The following is a 19,235-nucleotide window of genomic DNA, read 5'->3' on the forward strand; positions in this document are numbered from 1 at the left end:
GTGAGGTCGAGTCACATGGAGCATTGTGGAGTCATATTGTACTATCGTCCTTGTCTTGTTTATGCTTTCTTGAGGGTCCTCTGCTCTCTCCTATCATGGTGGGGTGATTCCATTTTGGGATCACATGATCGGGTGGTAGTGCCACTTCCCATCAGATATTCTTGTTCGTACCTCCATGCGAGGATTGGCTTCGCAGGTGTTCCTGTGGTTCGTGACTCATGCTCTATCTCATGTTGGAGATTATTATTCTTTGGAGACCTATGTGGTCAATTGTATCAATGAATTTATGTAACGTTGTATTTGATAAAGTTGTTAACTTTGAATGTATTATTGGAAGCCATGTATTTTTTGGTCAATGTAATCCTAAGTTTTGGATGTTATTTATCAGCTTTCTATATGATTTGTGTAAATGCTTAATTTAAGAGAAAATTATATTGTTACTCTTTCAATCTTTAAATGGTGTAATTTGTTATTGTATATGGTTTATTATGTTCATTGAGTAATGATGGATAATTGGATTAATCATAATTGTGGAATTTAACTTTTAGTTTAATTCTTTGTTGGTAACCCTTTAGGAATTTTGGTGTTAGTCTTCCGCTTGTGTCATTATTGTGCAATGTAGTAATTAATAAACTTAATGTGATTTATACTTTTAAAAAAGAAATTATTTCACCCTTAGTTGCCTAGATGTGTGGTTTTTTATTTGGGGTTCCTTGCGGGGCATTACATGTAGTAATTTCCAAGCCAACATTTGAGCATTAGCATCAACTCGAGACCTCCATATTTGGTTACTCAGCTTCATCCAAGTCTTTTCGTGAAGCCTACATCTCCATTTTCTATTCAATCTTGGCTTTAAAGCCATGTTTGGTATGATGTTTAAATAAATTTCCCTAAGAGGAAACCAATAGAAAGGGAACTTGGATAGCCACAACCAGTCCTTGCAGAAATTACATGGTAAAGGAATGCAAAGTTTCATAACAAGATCCACTAGAACCAAAGATATCACAAAAATAAAAAACCCTTTAAAGTTGTTGTTTAGCTATAAAAAGCTTTTAGACCTTGTTGGATATTGTTTGTCATTGCTTCTTCTAGGATATGATATTGTCATTGATGTAAACATATTCTTGTGTATTGCTTCGGTGTCTGCAGATTGGGAAGATCTTATGATCTAGTTTGCAGTGTTGTTTTGCTTATCAGAGTTCGGTATTTCCTCTGGTATATTTTGGTGTGATCAGATCTTGTGCTGTGATTTTGGGATATTTTTTAGGATGGTCTTGTGTATCTTCATTTCAGATGGGTCATGATTTGGTGATCCACAAGTTATCTTCCTTCGTGACAGTTGCTGATTGGTTATGTTCTTGAGCTTCAAGATGTTGACAGATGAAGATTTTATAAGTGGTGTTGGTGCAGCTATTTTTGATGATTTTAACATACTTGCTAGTGTTTCCTAGTCATTTCATATTTGTTTTGTCGATCCACATTGATTTTTGTGAGAGTTCTTGATGATTTCTATCAACCGGTAATGATTTTCATGTTATGCAGTTTTCCTAGTGGTGTAGCGTGTTGCGGTTGATCTTGGTGTGATTTCTGGTGGAGTTGTTCATTTGGGAATTTGAATTAGGTTCATGTTATGTCATGTAAATCATTTTATTGGTCTGATGGTCGATCTTTATATCATGTGATGTAATTTTGTAATTATGAGATGAGGGTTTAGCCAACCTTGTTATCAAGGTTGATGAATTGTATATATAAGTGATATATTCATGTAATTTAGGTGTCAATGTTGTGTCTGCATTATCAAAGAGTGGTGTATGTGCAAACAAGAGATTTATCCTTCGGTTTTGAGATTGAGGAGAGATTGGTGTTGCAGAGAAAACAATTGGGCTTAACCAAAACTATAATCAGGCATTTGGAGATGTTATTCTTTCAGTTCATTTCTTCTGGATTGTAGTTTGAATCTTGTTGTAAGTCAGTGAGACTTCTCTAAGGGTTGTAGCTTTTCAGGCCATATTTGAGCAGTGAGCCCTAGGCAGTGTGCCTGAATGCATGTGCATTTCCCATTGTAATATTTTCACATACTATTGCAGAGTATCATCTTATTGTGGGTAGGTTCCCACCATGGTTTTTCCCTTAACCAAGTTTTCCATGTCAAAATCTTGGTGTTGTGTGTTGTGCCTTCAATTTGCTTATCTGTCTTATTACTGCAGTTTATCAAATCTATTTTTGTAATTAAATTTGTTGACCCGGTGAAGACTGATTCACCCCCCCTCTCAGTCTTCCTTCTTGGTTGCTGCTAACATTTGGTATCAGAGCTAGATCCTCTAGTAGAAGCTTAATCACTTGAGGAGATTTGGGATGGCAACTCAATGTGTTATCTTAAAGAAGGACAATCTAAGATTCGATGGGAGTAATTATGCTATATGGAAGAATCAGATGGAAGTGCACTTGAAATGTCTTAGAGAAGATTATTGGAAGATTACAAAGAATTCCTATATTGTTCCTCTGAATGGATCGACTACTCCTGATGAAATCAAGGAAGCTGAACTTAATATTAGAGCGAAGGAAGCATTTCTTAGTGCCCTGACTGATTCTGAGATGATAAATGTAATGGGACTTCAGACCGCACATGAGATCTAGGAGAAGCTTGAGATTCTATATGAAGGTGATAAACAAGTGAAAGTTGCTAAGCTGTAGAGTTTGAAAGGAAAATATGAGATGTTGAATATGGGAGATTATGAGAACATACACTCTTTCATGGCTAAGGTGAATGACCTTGTCCTAGGTATCAGATGTGCTGGTGGAACCATTGAGGAAGATGAAATTATTGCTAAGGTCTTGAGCTCTTTGCCTCCTTCTTAGAAACATAAGGTTGCTTCTACTCATGAGATCTAGAGTGTGACTATAGTGGTAAGAGATATGCTAGTTGGAAAGTTTGCTGCATTTGAGATGAGATAATTTGGAGAGTCACATGGAAAGTCTAAGACAACATTCAGAGAATCATCATCTATATTTGGTTTAGAAGAAGTATGATCTTGATGAGTGCAGAATATCTAGATATGAAAGACAAAGGAGAGAGATGGAAGAGAAAGAAAGAGAGCTAGATGAGCTTGAAGCACTGATTTCCTGAAGATTGCCTAAAGGAGCTGGTAAGTATGATGGAAAGTTGCCTTTGAAATGTTTCTCTTGTAATAAGATAGGACATTTTTCTTCTAGATGTTCGAAGAGAATGGCTAAGTATGTCAGGCATGATAAGTTAGATAAGCATGATATGAATGATAGATATGAAAAAGCATGAGAAGTATGATAAACCCTACAAGCCTAACCAAAAGTATAGGAATCAAAAGAACTATTATTATGATGTTGATGAGGGTGTTACAGATGAAGAATCAAAAGGAGATGAAGTTGTGTTTATTGTAATTAAAGAAGATGGACCTGTACCTATTGATTCCAGAAGTTGTGCTATTGAGGAAAAAGATTTTGCTGCTAAAGTTGAAGAGAAAGATGAATGGATAATTGACAGCGGTTGTTCACATCATATGAATGGTGATAAAAGAAAATTTGTGAGTATGGAAAGGTATGATGGTGGAATAGTCATATTTGGAGATGACAAAGCCTGTGTAATCCATGGGAGAGATTCTATTTCTTTTGATGATAAGCATAACATTGACGATGTCTTGTATGTTGAAGGTTTGAAGCATAATCTTTTGAGTATTGGACATATGGTTAATAAGGGTTATGATCTACAATTCAAGGATGAAAAATGCAAGATCCTAAATGCCTCTAGTATAGAGATTGCATCTGGAACTAAGACTGAAGGTAACATTATTCATTTGAATGTCGGTGATAAAAGTTGTTTGATTTCTTAGATAGACGAGAGTTGGTTGTGGCATAGGAGAATATGTCATGTTAGTTTTGATTCAATGATTAAGATCTGTTCTACACAAGCTATTAGAGATCTGCCTAAGATTGTTAAGCCTGCTAATCCGGTATGTAAGGAATGTCAATTGGGTAAGCAAATAAGGATTTATTTCAAGATAAAACAATATACATCTGATGGATTGCTAGATCTAGTGCATACTGACCTATGTGGACCTACAAATGTTAGAAGTGTGTAGGGTGATAGATATTTTATGCTGCTAACTAATTATTATTCCAAGATGATGTGGGTTGTCTTTTTGAAGGAGAAATCAGAAGCATTGGACAAATTCAAGATATTCAAAGAAAAGGTTGAGACTGATTCTGGATTGAAGGTGAAGTGTCTGAAATCTGATAGAGGTGGAGAATTCTATTTCAGTGAGTTCAATTAATTCTGTGAGAAGAATGGGATTAGAAGACAAATATTTGCTCCTAGAACCCCTTAGCATAATGGATTTGTTGAAAGGAAGAACATAACTGTCTTGGATGCTGTAAGGACTATGCTTCTTGGAGGGAATGTTATGAAGATCTACTGGAGAGAAGCCATTAGCACTGATGTTTACACATTCAACAGAGTTCATATCAAAGGTGATACTAGTAAGACTCCTTATGAGCTTTGGTTTGGTCATGTTCCTACTGTGAGATATTTCAAAGTATTTGGTAGCAAATGTTATATCAAGAGAGATGATGATATAGGAAAGTTTGATTCTAGAAGTGATGAAGGAAATGTCTTGGGATATTCAACAAAGAGAGAATCCTATCAGTGCTATAATAAGAGACTGATAAAGATAGTAGAAAGTGCAAATGTGAAGGTGGATGAGAACCTTGGGAAAGAGGTTAGAACATGTGGTTATGATGATGAACAACATGTTGTTTTAGCTCCTATTTAGACTGAAGAGCATAAGCGGAATGATCCGGTAGAGACACTTAACTCGGATGTTGTTGTTTTCGGTGAAGAGGTATAAGAACCCTAGAATCAAAATAAATAGAAGACTCTCAGGTATGTAAGACTAAATCATTCTGAAAAATCAGATTATTGGTGATAAGAATAAAGGTGTGATTACAAGAAGAAGGTTAGCTACTAAAGAAGTATGTTTGATTTCTAAAGTTGAACCTAAAGATGTTGCTAAAGCCTGTAAAGATGAAAATTAGATGAGAGCTATGGAAGAAGAATTAGATCAGATTGAAAAGAATAACAAATGGGAGATTGTGCCTAGACCTAAGAATAAGAATGTTATTGGTACTTAATGGGTATTCAAGAACAAATTGAATGAAGCTAATGAAGTTGTTAGAAATAAAGCTAGATTTGTTTCCAAAGGATATTCTTGGAAAGAAGTAATTGATTATGAGGAGACTTTTGCTCTGGTGGCCAGACTTGAAGTTGTTAGACTGTTGCTTGCATATGCTGCTTATAAATATTTCAAGGTATATCATATGGATGTCAAATCTGCCTTTTTGAATGGTGAGCTAGAGGAAGAAGTCTACATTGAGCAACCTAATGGATTTTCATTATCAGATGATGGAGACATGGTATGCAAGTTGAAGAAATCTCTTTATGGATTGGAGCAAGCCCTTAGAGCCTGGTATGCTAGATTAGATAAGTATTTGTTGAAATTGGGATTTAGTAAAGGTGTTGCTGACAGTAATTTGTACTTTAAGATAGAAAATGATAGCATCCTAATTATTGAAGTCTTTGTTGATGATATTATCTTTGGAGGAGACAGTGACTTGAATATGAAGTTTGTCGGTGATATGCAGAAAGAATTTGAGATGTCTATGATTGGCGAGATGAAATTTTTCTTAGGTTTGTAGATTTCACAGACTGGAAAAGGTATATTTATATCTCAAACTAAGTATGTGAAGGAATTGCTAAAGATGTTTGGGTTAGATGAATCCAAACTGATTGGAACTCCTATGGTGATTGGTTGTAAATTGTCTAAGAATGATGAATCTCTGAAAGCTAATCAGAGTTTGTACAAATCTATCGTTAGTGGACTGCTATATCTTACTCAAACTAGGTTAGACATTATTCATGTTGTGTGTATGGTTGCTAGATATCAAGTTGATCTGAAAGAGAGTCATGTCATTGTTGTTAAGATGATATTCAGATACCTAAAGGAAACTGTGGATTATGATTTGTGGTATCCAAGGAATGATGATTTCATGCTATGTGACTAAACTGATGGAGATTGGGCTGGTGATGTTGATGACCGGAAGAGCACTACCAATGGAGCATTCTTTTTGGGAAAGAAATTGATTTCATGGTATAGTAAGAAACAAGATTCAGTGTCCTTATCTACCGCTGAAGCCGAGTAAATTGTTGCTACTAGTAATTGCACTCAGGTAGCTTGGATGAAGCAAATGTTGAAGGATATCATAGTTATTTATGATGAGCCTACTGTTATATACTATGATAATTCCAATGCTATTAACATATCAAATAATTCGGTGCAACATGTTGGTATTTTGGTTATGTTGATATGGTTTTTTCATTGATGTCAACACCTTTAACACTTATCAACTCTGGCACTTTGGAGAATTGGCAATGCTCACCGGCAAGCAAGTGACTTAATGCACTATAAAGCGGAAAAATCGAACCCTAGTCATTCTCCCCTCCCCAACTCCAAAGAGAGAGAAGGGAGAGTCACTAGGGTTGATGGTTTTCACTTAGGAGAGACTTTACATTCAAAAGAGGGGTTGAAACCCACAAGATCCAATCCCACACAATGCAGGATTGGATTCTAAATAAGTTTCAAGGGTTAAGACATCAAGGATACCCTCTTTTGTAAAGAATGTAGATAGGATGATTGAACTAGGAATGCATGTAAAATAGGAAAGATTCGCTTATAAATGGAGATAGGGATATGGGATGAAGCTACGGACCTGGAATTAGCAGTAAAATGTCGAGACGGTTCTGTTCTGCAAATTTGAACGAAAGCTGACGGGACGATGGCACCCGACGTGCACACGGTCCTCCGAAAAATCGACGAAATGAAGGTGGATCTGTTCGTCTCTGCACAAGGATTCCAGATCTTCAATTACAGCCGCGTACCTGCAACCTACACACAGAAAAGAGAGGATGATTGGGGGGTTAGGGATTAGGGGTTTGCCTTTAGCTCAAACCCCAGTTTTGGAATTAACCAAGAAATGAGAATGCTGTAAATGTAAATGTTTGTAATGTAAACAAGTACTGATACCTTGTTGTAAGAATGTTTGTATTCTTACATGCGAAGGTGTAATGTATGTTGTAAGTGATCTCCTCTTCAATGGTTGAATCCTTGTCTTGAATGCAACACCTAGCCTTGAATGGAGACTTAAAATGCTCAATTGCTTGAAGGAATGCTTGAATGCTTGAATGTTTGAATGTTGCTTCCACGTCTTGCTCTTGCTTATTTTCTTCCTCCCTTCCTTTCTAGGAGAGGAAAAGTAGTTTATATACTTGTCCATTAGGGCTGATAGACTGATTTTCCTGACCTTAGGCCAACCAGGAAACATTATTTCCCGAATTGCAAACTTAAAGACCCGATGCCCAAAAGAGACCAGGCCCAAAATAGGGCCAGGGACCAGGGCGCTAGGCACCATGGTCTTGGGGGACCAGGGCGCTGGGCGCCCTAGTCCTGAAGGACCAGGGCACTGGGCGCCATGGTCCCACCTCTAGGGATAGCAGGGTGCAAGGAGGATCAGGCCAGGGTGCTGAAAAATGCAGTTTTTGATGTCATGAACAAGTTTTGGGGTCTCCATTCAGGTTCCGTGTTGCATCGCCATTGTGAAGACCCAAATGCAGTCGAAATTGCAAGTGTCACAATTTAAGGACGCTACATTTAGCCCCCACTTTAGCAGGAGTATAAGCGTACGCTCATACTTCCGGTAAAGTACAAGGAAACAACATTGAAAAAATTTCACCACGTCAAGGAGGCAAGATACACCAAGCCCCCAGTGGACTAAGGATCTTACGACTTCAATTGACAAAGTAAAAGGGAAGATCATGAGGGAGAACCATGACTGTCAGTAGTAAGGTTCCCTCACTATGAGTCATGAGTAGTAAGTATCTTGAAGAGATATGGACGGGATGTATGCCCCCCTACGTTAAAGCGATCGCACACGCGTCACCGGGGGTGATTGCTTTAAGGTAGTGATACATATAAGAAATGAGAAAGGAGCACGTTATCACAAGGATTTAGCCCCCAAGTGTGAGATAAGCCCAAGGATAATAGACACAAAACACAAAGCACAAGGTGACTTCGCTTTCCTCAGAGTCAGTATGCTGTATGATAATTCATGTATATCATATGTATGTATGCATAATTGTTCTTCATTCCCCAATCAAGGAAGGTCACCTAGAAGAAGGGAACACATGTGTCTTTTGAGTCAACATGAGAGAGACCAAAAGAGATCTCAATGCTTTGCATTATCCTCAAGTAGACAACACTAAGGACAACAAATAGAAGAATGAGAATAACACATAGAAGAAGTAACAAAAGAGATCAAGAGAGGAGGAGAGAGTCTGCTATGCTAATGAACTAGTCTAGCATGTCATCTACCGCCCGATCTTGCTGATCAATATTTCGAGAAGGTAGGAAACACGCTAGAGGAGGAACATCCAACACAGCAGATGGAGCTATCACAAGATCCAAACAAGGGCTATGTTCATGTTCTGAGCCACGTTGTTCTTGTCTAGGAGCTAGGATAAGTGCTTTAGAAAATGCGTTAGATAAATGGTTATCAACATCAACATATTCATATTCACTATCAGAATGAACAGGAGTAACATTTTCATCATGAATAACATTTTCATCTATATCATCATCAAGATTTATAAAAATAGGATCTTTAACTCGCACAGGATCAAGACCATCATGCATCTTATGTTTAGGAGATTTCGGCTCAATCTTCGGCTGAGGAGAAAATGGAATAATACTAGCTGAAGGTGTTTTTGGAGATTGCAAAGTTTGAGAAGCAGCTACCTGAGCTCGAAGACGACGCTTTCGTCGACGTTCACGTGCAGAACGATTTCGTCTAGTCTTAGTAGGAAGCTAAGGAGATTGAGGAGGAGGAATGTTCTCATCCTTATCACTTGGGTGTTTAGGTTGTGGTCTCTTAGGTTGGATAATAGGAGAAGAGGAAGGTCTCTTCTCTCTATAAGAGGAAGGAGGAGGAACTGCTCCATATAAGGGAGGAATATTTGGTTTAGGAAGGAGACCAAGTCCATCATGACGAGGAGGTATAGGTCTACTTTTAGGAAGTTTATTAGATATAGGCATAGTCACATTCATAGGGATGGATTGGGAATCTTCTTGAGGAAAGACATTAGTTTTATCTTTGAAAGGATGAACTTCCTTCTCAAGAACGATAGGAATGTCAAGTTTGGGTGTTCTAGGTTCACTTAGAGATAGGATCATATCTTTTTTCCACTTTTGATAAGATTTGAAAAGATGATCACTCCGCAGTGGAAGAGATTGGAATTGTTTAGGCCAAAAATAATCAATAGGAACGCTAGAAGTTCTTTCAGCTGGTTTAAAGAGGCTATGATTGATAGTAACAACTTCACCATTATGGGGAAATTTCAAACACTTGTGAATAGGAGAAGCAATAGCTTTCATGGAAGATAGCCAAGGATAGCCTAGCTTCACACGAAATTGTTCGGATGATGGAATAATAGCAAAGCTCATTTCAAGGGATTTGTTATGGACCTCAATAGGTAATGTAATAGAACCAATTGCAGGAGAAGAAAATGCATCAAATAGTTTCACAACCACATTTGTTTCATCATAGATCACTTGATTCAATTGCAAAGTAAAAAGAAATTCTTCAGTAATGATATTAACCATACAAGAAGGATCAATAAGCACTCCACGACAAGGTGTATTCTTGACTTTTGCAACTATATATAAAGGACCATCAGGTGCCCTGATAGTTTCACTGGAATCAAAGGTGATGGAAGGTTCTTTAGGGATTTTCTATTGTTCCACAAAGTTAATCACATTCGGAGTCATAGACACGAGATCATCAGGTGAGACAGAGGAGTCAGTAGTATCAATCGCATTAGAGGTATGAGAAGGTAATGGATCAGTAAAAATCTTAAGATTTTGGTTAGGAGGAGCTATAGATGTGTTGCCTTTATCATTCACACCAGAAATAGAGATAGTATTAGACGTGTTAGATTGTGATAGATGTGTTGCTGTAAAGAAGAGACAGTTTGTGCAAGATTGTTAATGGTTGCTTCAGTCGAAGAGTTCATATTAGACGTGTTAGATTGTGATGGAGGTGTTATGTTATTGAAAGAAGGTAGAGAGTAAGGTGGTGGAACACTATGATAGTTAGTCATAGGAGATGATTGGAAAGGAGGAACACTACAAGGAAGAATGGAATGATTAAACGAATTGCCCCCTTGCGTCATGTTTATTTGTGGAGATATAATAGGAACACTCATTGAAGGAATGAATGAAGAAGTCGGATTGAATGAAGGAAGAGGGTTGATTGAAGAAGAGGGATTGCCCCCATGACTGGTGATCATAGGTGGAATGTCTTGTATTGAAGTAGTCATTATGTTTGATGTAAAAGTAGGTATACTAGCAAGAGAAGTTGTCAAAGGAATAGAATGATTAACTTGAGTAGGAGGTTGTGTATAACCTAAGGTTTCGCCACAACTTTTCATCGGCATCACATTCGAATCCACAATATGTGCAATACCACGCAAAATATCAATTCCATTCTTATCATTTTGAACCATACGTTTTAGACCCTCAATTAATGAAAGAGCTTGACTATCAGGGTATTCTTGAGACATCCATTGTCGAAAATCATCAAATTGGTTATCCAATTTCAAAAGTTGTTCTACAGAAACCTCATGGAGAGCTTCTTCATCATTAAGAGGATTAGAGGAATTACCCATGTCCTCGTTAAAAGGGCCATTCAAATTAGGTTCCATCTCCTCGGTAATTACACCTTGGAAAGACTTAATTCTAAGGCTTCGTCTAACGGGAATAGTGTAAGTAGGGCTTATTGTTGTAAAACTCATGCACTAAAGAAAGAGAGAAGATTTTGAATTTTAGAGGTAGCAAATTTCAATAAAATCAGCCAATCTCCTAGATTTAAGCTGTTAAATACAATCAGGACAATCTCCCGAAATTTTGGAAAAAATGTCCAGGACCGTGGCGAACGGAGTGCACACGGTCCTCGCAACTTTTTTCGAAATTTTCAGGGATGAAAGTTATGATGATTTTAAAGCTAATCTGAAAAAATTGAGTGATTTTACGATCTGTAGATAGGCCAAATTAAAGTTGCAATCTCAAAATTGAACCCTACCAAAATTGTTGAAAAATGTAAAATTTGAATTTTGAAAAAGAGGGGGAAAATGAAATTTTGAATTTTATGATTTTAGAGGGAATGCTGAAAGCAATGCAGGCTTTGAAATTTAAAATTGGACTCAATTTCATGCAAAATTTGAATTTGAAAGTGGAAATCAAAGTTGTTGTAATTAAACACCTAATTTCAAAAGTCACAAACTGCAAAAATTTGAATAAAACACTGAAATTTCGAATGAATGCCAACACACTTTTCAGATTTAGGACAGTAAGAAGCACAATTTTGACAGGAGTTTTAGTTTCAATGATTTTTTGAATGATTAGAAGCCTCAATCTAAGCAATCGCTAGACCAACTTTGACTTTAATTTTGAAAGTGTTAAATTTGATAAAGTCAGCCAAAATTCTGGATTTTAGCAGAAAAATACAGTAAGATCTAGCTCCCAAAATTTTGGAAAAAATGTCGGGGACGATGGCGCTCGGGGTGCACACGGTCCTCGCAACTTTTTTCCAAATTTTCAGGGATGAAAGATATTGTGATTTTATTGCAGAATCCAAAGTTACAGCCAATTTGGAGGTGTTTTGATTAGTGAAATTATCAGTCAAAGGTTGAATCAAGGTCTTAAAAATTAGGGTTTTGACATTTAACCACTTAATTTTCAGAATTAAAGCACAAATATGAATTGACAATTTGCAATAGAAGGGTAGATCTGAAACAAGTATTAACAATTAAACATTTCACAAGCTTAATTACTAAAAAGAAAATTTTAGGGTTTTTATGCAATTAACCTCTAAAATTTGCAAAAGATCAAACATAGAAATGTAATTAAGGAAACAAAATTTTCAGATCTAACCATGAATAATCAGAATGAGGATGTTCACGTTGGGTTCACCAAAATGTAAAGCGGAAAAATCGAACCCTAGTCGTTCTCCCCTCCCCAACTCCAAAGAGAGAGAAGGGAGAGTCACTAGGGTTGATGGTTTTCACTTAGGAGAGACTTTACATTCAAAAGAGGGGTTGAAACCCACAAGATCCAATCCCACACAATGCAAGATTGGATTCTAAATAAGTTTCAAGGGTTAAGACATCAAGGATACCCTCTTTTGTAAAGAATGTAGATAGGATGATTGAACTAGGAATGCATGTAAAATAGGAAAGATTCACTTATAAATGGAGACAGGGATATGGGATGAAGTTGCAGACCTGGAATTAGCAGTAAAATGTCGAGACGGTGCTGTTCTGCAAATTTGAGTGAAATTTGACAGGACGATGGCGCCCGGCGTGCACACGGTCCTTCGAAAAATCCGCGAAACGAAGGTGGATTAGTTCGTCTCTGCACAAGGATTCCAGATCTTCAATTACAGCCGCGTACCTGCAACCTACACACAGAAAAGAGAGGACGATTGGGGGGTTAGGGATTAGGGGTTTGCCTTTAGCTCAAACCCCGGTTTTGGAATTAACCAAGAAATGAGAATGATGTAAATGTAAATGTTTGTAATGTAAACAAGTACTGATACCTTGTTGTAAGAATGTTTGTATTCTTACATGCGAAGGTGTAATGTATGTTGTATGTAATGTGTTGTAAGTGATCTCCTCTTCAATGGTTGAATCCTTGTCTTGAATGCAACGTCTAGCCTTGAATGGAGACTTAAAATGCTCAATTGCTTGAAGGAATGCTTGAATGCTTGAATGTTTGAATGTTGCTTCCGCGTCTTGCTCTTGCTTATTTTCTTCCTCCCTTCCTTTCTAGGAGAGGAAAAGTAGTTTATATACTTGTCCATTAGGGCTGATAGACTGATTTTCCCGACCTTAGGCTGACCAAGAAACATTATTTCCCGAATTGCAAACTTAAAGACCCAATGCCCAAAAGAGACCGGACCCAAAATAGGGCCAGGGACCAGGGCGCTAGGCGCCATGGTCCTGGGGGACCAGGGCGCTGGGCGCCCTAGTCCTGAAGGACCAGGGCGCTGGGTGCCATGGTCCCACCTCCAGGGACAGCAGGGTGCAAGGAGGATCAGGCCAGGGTGCTGAAAAATGCAGTTTTTGATGTCATGAACAAGTTTCGGGGTCTCCATTCAGGTTCCGTGTTGCATCGCCATCATGAAGACCCAAATGCAGTTGAAATTGCAAGTGTTGCAATTTTAGGATGCTACATGCACAGTCACCAGTATCTGATACACTGACAGGATATATTGTTCACCGACACTTGGAATGACATGGAAAACATCTGGTTATGTCGAAGACATCGTTTGGACACTTTGTCTTGGAGATTTGTTCATTGGATTATTTGTATTTGCATATTTGTTGTTACTGGCAAATAGGTCTAGAATAAGCATCGGTAGGCTTATCTATTCCAGATCAGCATGGCATGCTTTGGAGATGATTTTGTTGTTATTGTAAATGCATTAAGCCGACATTTTGAATTGGATATTGCATCGGTTATTGATTTACTTGTAATTGATTTTATTGTAATATCTTTTAGAGCCGACCTACTAAAATTGGTCTTAGGTTATGGTATATATGTAAGATCTTATTTGTAAGATCGTTAAGTGATTGGGAAAAGGAATTGTAAGAAGGTATATGCGAGAATAAGCAGAGCTATACACACATACATCATTTGAAGGTGAAGCAAGGTTTTGTGAAGGCAATCAGAACTACATCGGTACTAAATCCAGCATACAAAGATGCTATTTTGAGTAGTACATCATTATTGGATTTAACCATCCAATTGAGTCAGTGTGACTCCTATTTGTGTTTGAGCAGTGAGCTCTAGGCGCTTGGCCTTTCTGCATGTGCAGACCCCATTTGTATAAACATACTATCTACAGTAGTATCATCTGATTGTGGGTAAGGTTTCCCACAGTGGTTTTACCCCTTATAGGGTTTCCACGTACAAATATTGGTGTTATGTGTTGTGGATGTTATTGTCTTTCTATTTCATGCATTAATCTTCTTCGGTACTGCAATTAACTGATAAATTGTCTACCGATATAAAGTTTGGTTTACTGGTATTAAGCATTAAGGTTGGTTAAGTTGTTTTTGGTTTGAATTTATTTGACAACTAATTCCCCCCTCCCCCCCTCCTCTCAGTTGTCTTCAGGATCTAACAATTGGTATCAGAGCTTAGTCCTCTTTTTGTAGAAGTTTAACAGCTTGAGGAGATCCAATGTCTACTAACTATTTCAGGAAGGACAGTCCTAAATTTGATGGAACCAACTATGGAATATGGAAGATTAGAATGGAGACACATCTAAATTGCATTGGAAAGGACATCTTGGATGTTACAAAGAATGGCTATACTACTCCTACTCAAAGCTATCTTAATCCACCTACCTTAGGAAAAGATGAAGAAAATGATTGCACAGCAGGGGAAGCACTTTTGAGCGCATTATCAGATCAGAAAATCATGGGATTATCAGATAGGTCTACTACTAAAGCTATTTGGGATCATTTGGAAACATTGAATGAAGGAGATTCCACAGTCAAAATTGCAAAACTTAAAAAGCTTCTGGGTCAGGTATGAAAATTTGAAAATGGAAGAAGATGAAAGGATTTCTACTTTTATGGAAAGAGTTAATGAAATTGTTTTGGGTATTAAATATTGTGGAGGAACCTTAAGTGAAGATGAGATTGTTTCAAAATTTTTAAGAGAATTGCCACCACCATATAAAATGAAAGTTACTACTATAAATGAGTTGAGAACAATGCCTAATATATAAGTAACTAGGGATACATTGATTGGAAAACTTTCAGCTTTTGAAATTGAGGAATTTGGTCCTCTTGCTACTGTAAAGACAAATTTATCTTTTAAGGCATCAACATCATCTGCACCATCATTTGACAAATCTGATTGGAAATCCTTTTATGCAAGAGAACTTGAGGAAAGCAAGAGAGAAAATGAAGAAATTGAAGCACTATTTGCAAGGAAAATGCCTAAAGTTCCAGTTGGAAGTAAGTATGAAGGTAAAGCACCCTTTAAATGTTTTAACTGTAATAAGATTGGTCATATGGCTTCAAGATGCCCTGATAGACATGTTAGACTAAGAGAAGAAGCTAGAAGAACATACAAGCCTAACCCTAAATATCAGAGATACATATTTAAGAAGAAAAAAGATAAATCTTGTTATCTTGCTGATGAAGGAGTCACTGATGATTTTGATGAGGATTTGACAGACAATGGATGGGTTTTTGTTGCTATAATAGAAGATCAACCAACACCTACTGTTCAACCGGTAGAGCGGGCTCTGGCAGCTAAAGTTGAAGTTAAGGATGAATGGATCATTGATTCAGGATGTTCACATCATATGACTGGTGATAAAGGTAAATTCTTGAACTTTTAGGAGTATAATGGAGGTCTGGTAAGATTTGGAGATGATAAAGCTTGTTTGATCAAAGGAAAAGGCACTATATCTCTTGATGGTAAGCATAATACTGACAATGTTTACTATGTAGAAGGTTTAAAGCATAATCTTTTGAGTTTTGGTCAATTAGTTGAAAAAGGATTTTAGTTACAATTCAAGAATGGAAAATGTAAAATTATGAACATAATTGGTTTGGAAATTGCAACCGGTAATCAAACTAGAGGTAATATCTTTCATTTGAATAACAATGAAAAGACATGCTTGATTGCACATATTGATGAAAGTTGCTTATGGCATAAGAAACTCTGTCATGTAAATTTTGATTGCATGGTAAAAATCAATACTACTAAGGCAGTTAGGGACTTACCTAAGATTTTTAAACCTCACAATCCGGTATGTAAGGAATGTCAATTTGGAAAACAAGTTAGAGCATCTTTTAAAACTATTCCAGAAAAATCCAATAATGCTCTTGACTTAATTCACACTGATTTATGTGGTTTAGCTATAACTAAAAGCTTACAAGGTGATAGATATTTCATGCTAATCATTGATGACTATTCTAGAATGTGTTGGGTTACTTTTCTGAGAGAAAAATCAGAAGCACTTGGGAAATTCAAACTATTCAAGGCAATGGTAGAAAATGAAGCCGATAAGAAAATCAAATGTCTAAGATCAGATCAGGGAGGTGAATTCACATCTAAGGAATTTAATACATTCTATGAAGTGAATGGAATCAAAAGACAGTTATCAGCACCCTAGACACCACAACAGAATGGAGTTGTAGAAAGGAAAAACAAAACTATCTTGGATGCAGCTAGAAGTATGTTATCAGAAGCAAATCTACCACATGTATATTGGAGAAAGGCAGTAAGCACAACGGTCTATACATTCAAAAAAGTTCACATCAAAGGTGAAACTGGTAAGACCCCTCATGAACTATGGTTTGGTATTACTCCTACTCTTAAATATTTCAGAATATTTGGAAGTAAATGCTATATTAGAAGAGATGAGTATATTGGCAAATTTGATCCTAGAAGTGATGAAGGAATATTTCTTGGTTATTCATCTAAGAGAAAATCATATAGATGTTTTAACAAGAGATTGCAGAAAATTGTTGAGAGTACAATTGTAAAGATTGATGAACAATTTAGAGGAAATTCAAGGTCTATAGACTCTAAACCAGCAATAGAGATATTGACAAATGAACCCACCAGTATAGAATGAAGATCTAGTTATCCCGGCATCATCATCTGAAAATTCCACTATAACTGAGGAACAACAGCAAACAAAGACACCCCGATATGTAAGATTGAATCATTCAGAAAATTAAATAATTGGGAACAAGTATCAAGGAGTTATGACAAGAGGAAGACTGGAAAATGAAGAGGTATGTCTTATTTCTCAAATTGAACCATCATCAATTAATGAGGCATGTGAAGATAAGTACTGGATTAAAGCTATGGAAGAGGAACTAGAACAAATTGAGAAAAATAACACATGGACATTAGTTCCCCGACCTAAAGACAAAAATGTGATTGGAACAAAATGGGTATTCAGAAACAAACTTAATGAAGATGGTAAGGTAATCAGAAATAAAGCAAGAATAGTGTGTAAGGGATATTCTCAGAAAGAAGGAATTGATTATAATGAAACCTTTGCACTGGTAGTTAGAATTGAGGTAGTCAGATTATTCTTGGCTTTTGCAGCACACAAGAACTACAAAGTATATCAAATGGATATTAAATGTGCATTTTTGAATGGAGATCTTGAAGAAGAAGTTTACATTGAGCAACCTGATGGATTTTCTTTGACAGCTAACAAAGATATGGTTTGCAGGTTAAGGAAAGCTTTGTATGGGTTGAAGCAAGCTCCAAGAGCTTGGTATGCTAGAGTGGATAAATATCTTTTGAAGATTGGATTTTCTAAAGGTAATGCTGACAACAACTTATACTATAAAGTGACTAATGATGACATCTTGGTTATAGAAGTTTTTATTGATGACATAATATTTGGAGGAGAAGATGGATTATGTAAAGACTTTTCTATTGAAATGCAACATGAATTTGAAATGTCTATGATTGGAGAGATAAAATTATTTTTAGGATTGCAGATTTCACATATTGATAAAGGTATATTCTTGAGACAATCCAAGTACTTGAAGGAGTTACTAAAGAAATTTGGGATGGAGAACTCTAAACCGGTAAGCACACCTATGACTACAAATGACAAATTATCACTAAGGGATGAATCTACACCTGTTAATCCAACTAGGTACAAATCTATGATAGGAGGCCCACTGTATTTGACACAAACAAGACCTGATATTATGAATGCAATATGTATTGTTTAAAGATTTTAGAGTAATCCTAGAGAAAATCATGAATCGATAGTAAAAAGGATTTTTTGGTACTTACAAGGCACTACAAATCTTGGTTTATGGTATCCTAGAGATGAAAACTTTGAATTATGTGCATACACAAATGCAAATTGGGTAGGAGATGTGGATGACAGAAAAAGCACCACCGGTGGAGCATTTTTTCTTGGAAGCAGATTAATTTCTTGGTTGAGTAAGAAACAAAGTTGCACATCTTTATCAACAACAAAATCAGAATATGTTGCAGAAGAAACTAACTGTACACAGGTATTATGGCTTAAGAAAATGTTGAAGGACATAAAGGTAAAATGCAAGGAACCTATAACTATTTATTGTGATAACACTACAACAATTGATATATCTAAGAATCCGGTATTACATTCTAAAACTAAACATGTTTCTATCAAATTGAATTTTCTGAAAGAGAATGTTGAAGCAAAAGAAGTAAAACTGGTTTATGTGAATACTAAAGAACAGATTGCAGATATTTTCACTAAGCCTTTGCCTAAGGAGACTTTTGAATATCTCAGAGATCATCTTGGGGTCATACCCCCATTGGTAGAGACCTAGACAGTTGATGTTTGTCATCAACTGATAGAATTAATAGAGAAATCTTTTACTCTAGCTTTGATGAGGAGAGCTACTTCTCAGGGGGAGTAGTTGGTATATTGAATTGGTTGGTATTTTGTATTTGAACCTGACTTTTGTATTGGCTTTAGCATTTGATGTCAAAGGGGGAGATATTGATATGGAAAAACACAAGGAAAATACATGTTACTCTCAAGGGGAAATATTGTTACTTTGGGAGAGATTTATTACTCTCTGTATCTGAATTTTGATTTTTGGTTATGATCTCTTTTGGGAGATTGTTGGTTTTTGGTATTTGGCCAAAACAGAAATGATTTAATGTATTGAGATGATTTTGTTATTATTGTAAATGCATTAAGCCGACATGTTGAATCAGATATTGCATCAGGTATTGATTTACTTGTAATTGATTTTATTGTAATATCTTTTAGAGCCGACCTACTAAAATTGGTCTTAGGTTATGGTATATATGTAAGATCTTATTTGTAAGATCGATAAGTGATTGGAAAAAGGAATTGTAAGAAGGTATATGCGATAATAAGCAGAGCTATACACTTGGACATCATTTGAAGGTGAAGCAAGGTTTTGTGAAGGCAATCAGATCTACACCGGTACTGAATCCAACATACAAAGATGCTATTTTGAGCAGTACATCATTATTGGATTTAACCATCCAATTGTAGTCAGTGTGACT

The sequence above is a fragment of the Cryptomeria japonica genome, chromosome 9 (assembly GCF_030272615.1).
Source record: "Cryptomeria japonica chromosome 9, Sugi_1.0, whole genome shotgun sequence".
NCBI classification, from domain to species: domain Eukaryota; kingdom Viridiplantae; phylum Streptophyta; class Pinopsida; order Cupressales; family Cupressaceae; genus Cryptomeria; species Cryptomeria japonica.